This window comes from Meriones unguiculatus (genome assembly GCF_030254825.1).
Source record: "Meriones unguiculatus strain TT.TT164.6M chromosome 13 unlocalized genomic scaffold, Bangor_MerUng_6.1 Chr13_unordered_Scaffold_37, whole genome shotgun sequence".
NCBI classification, from domain to species: Eukaryota; Metazoa; Chordata; class Mammalia; order Rodentia; family Muridae; genus Meriones; species Meriones unguiculatus.
Window position 1 is genome coordinate 76,418 of NW_026843647.1, and position 3,121 is coordinate 79,538.

General features: G+C 34.0%; 1 long non-coding RNA gene across 1 annotated transcript; it reads left to right on the top strand.

The window, feature by feature from the left end:
- Positions 1-1,290: 1,290 nt before the first annotated feature.
- On the top strand, positions 1,291-2,399 carry LOC132651013 (uncharacterized). Its single transcript, XR_009588969.1, has 3 exons — positions 1,291-1,427; positions 1,640-1,700; positions 1,830-2,399. It is a non-coding gene; the product is annotated as an uncharacterized LOC132651013 (long non-coding RNA).
- Positions 2,400-3,121: the final 722 nt, after the last annotated feature.

The following is a 3,121-nucleotide window of genomic DNA, read 5'->3' on the forward strand; positions in this document are numbered from 1 at the left end:
CCCTTTTAGTAAGATCTTATTAAAGTTGCACTCTAAGCTAGGGCAGTACAGATTTCTGGAAAATGAATACACAACTAGAGTGAATGCGTAATTCCTTGTAGAAGCTTCAGTAAAGATCTCTGAGTTCTTTCAAACTTTTGTGTTTGTTTGATTGACTTTTAGGGGAGGCTGTGTCTTACTATATAAGTCTGTCTGTAATAGAACTCTTTGCATAGATCATGCTGGCATCCAATTCAATAAGGTACACCTGCCTCTGCCTCCTGAGTGATGGAATTAAAGGCATGACAGAATACACCCAGCTTGTCCATCATTTTTTGTAGTTAGTTCATAAATTTCTCTGATGTGTACTTAGTATTGTTCATCTGTTAATTTCTCTCTGTGTGTCTGTCTCATTCTATTTCGCTCTCTTCTCTCTGTTTGTCTTTGTTCACAATAATTGACATGACTATTCCAAAGCAATATCCTATTCAAAAAGTTCAGATATGACACAGTTAAACTTTGTTATTCCGCTTTCTTCTAAAATGACTTAGTGATAACATTAACACTTCTTTTTTTTAATAGAATAGTTTTAATCTTTATTTTTAAATATAGGCTATACATGATTTAGAAAGTAGAATATACAAAACAATGATCAAAGAATAATCATGTGTTCTATGCCTTTTATTTTGTCTGGTCACTCAGAAATATGATGTTATCAGCTATGATTATTGTTGCTTGCCACTCACATTATTTTTATCCATTTATTCACTGTAGTCCACTTTCCCTTACATAAATATATGAGCCCCCATTTTTATATACTGGTATGCCACATCTCTGATCCATGGTCAAAACATGATATTCAGTGCCATGTTGTCTTTTGACTGACATCACCCATCTGTTCACTGTCCCCTGATAACCAAATCTCATTTGTTGCTAGAAAAAAAATGTCATGAATGTGTTTTTTTCTCCCACCTGTCTCATGACAGGGTCCTGACCTATTCGCCCAAGTAACTGAAGATGATTCATAGATCACTCAAGAACCCAACTAATGTCTAATTCATATTCATGCTTTACAAACTAATGAAACTCCTTTAACACAGGTTTCCAAAGCACACCTTTGGTTTTCCTTATGATTTAACCTTTAGGCTTTTTCTTCTCCCCTCCTTCACCTGATACACAGAACCCAACTATCTAACACTGGCACTTCTGTGTCAGAAAATACATGGAAGCAGCACTAGAATTATATGATTCTATTGCCAATGAAGTATAAATTTATATTGTTGCCACTCTTTCTGTTGTACAAATGCATGGCATATTTTAGAATTCAGTGACCTTCAATGATGTGCATGTGAAATTCAGCCAAGAAGAGTGGGCTTTGCTGAAACCTTCACAGAAACAACTCTACAAAGATGTGATGCTAGAGACCTGTAAAAACCTCACTGCTATAGGTAAGACAGCAAATTTTCTTTCACTTTTAAAATAAGGAGACAAGTCTTACTTTGTTATTGATCGTTTTCTATAATTCCAATTGAGAATGAGGAAGAATAAGGTGAATAAATCAGGCATGGTTCTAAGGGTCATAGAAGATAGTGGTTTAAGTTTTGCTTTAATAATAACATGATATTTCCAGTAATATATATTTTCTGGTACTCTATTTTAGGCTACAATTGGGAAGACCATACCATTCAAGAACATTTTCAAAGCTCTACAAGTAATAAAAGGTAACTTTATGTGCACTCATACAGATATAAATCTTAAGAAATTTTAATGTGTCCTAGAAGTTTGTTTTTTGTTTCTTTGTTGGCTGCTTTTTATTTTCTGTTTTTGAAATAGGTTTTTTTTCTGTGTAGCTGTGGCTTGACTTAGACTTGCTTGTTAGACCAGCCTGACCTCAACATCACACAGATCTGCCTGCTTCTGTGTCCACAAGTGCTGGGATTAAAGGCATGAACCAGCACAGCTGGCTGTGTCCTGGAGGTTTTAAAGAAAAGCAACCATGTAAAAAAGCACTGATTTAAGTGTACTGATGATCATTAAAATCTCACAATTCCATTTACCTCAATGTCAGGTATCTGATTTATGTTTGCAAGGCATTCCTTAAGATAGAAGAAAATAAAATAATGTTGTAACAGAAAATACCATTTGAATCATATAGACATTACAGCTACTGAGTTGAACTGCCAATCTGTTTAGTCTCATTTTATCTACTCAGATATTTTAAGAGGTATACATATTGAATAGGCGATCAGTATGTGTCCAAAACTTTCTAATAACAACCACTGTTACTCATATTCATGCAGGCACATTTTAAAGTTTAGTGAAAGGAGCAGCTTATGAGAGTCAAGAATATTGTTGTGGAGAAACCTTAATCCCTATATGACATGTCTATGATGAACAAAAAACAAACTGTGTTAATTCAATGACAGAATCCTTTATTCTTGTAATTTAAATACGTATAACATATGTCACAATGTTTGTAAGGCACATGAGCAGAGGGATATTGAAAGAAGCAGTGTTCCTGTCTTTCTCCAAGAACAATTACTTTTGTAGTAGTCCCCACTTTGAGTAGATTTTTTGAATGAGATAAATGGTTATTGTTAATTGGTTTTGCAACTTAAATGAGAATTCATCACCAAACTAATACTGCTGAAAATACCTATGAATACTAGGAATTTGGAACTTCTTCTGCTTCTCTTGGCTCACTTTGCAAAGGAAGTGTCATTCATACAGTGAAAACAATGCGAATGGGATTGCTGTGGTAAATCTCTGTATTCTTACAATAATCTCTCTCTATATATATATAAAAAATACTCTTATAGAAAAATGATGCTATGAAAGTGAACCATGGAACAAATGCTCTTACTGTCACAGGGATCTTCGAAAATACCCATAATGAAGGGAAAAATCATTAATGTAAATAACATGATAAAACTTTAAAATTTGATTCTCCTTTACCATTAGACCAAATTATGAAATTAATTAATAAAGATAAATATATTTATTAGTGTAAAGCACTGACTGTGGTAAATCTTTCACATGTGGTAATTATCTCTGCAGGCATGCAAGCAGTCGTACTGGAAAAAACCTTCTAAATGCACTCTATGTGGTAAAGCTTTCTCCAATACCACTGATCTCATACGGC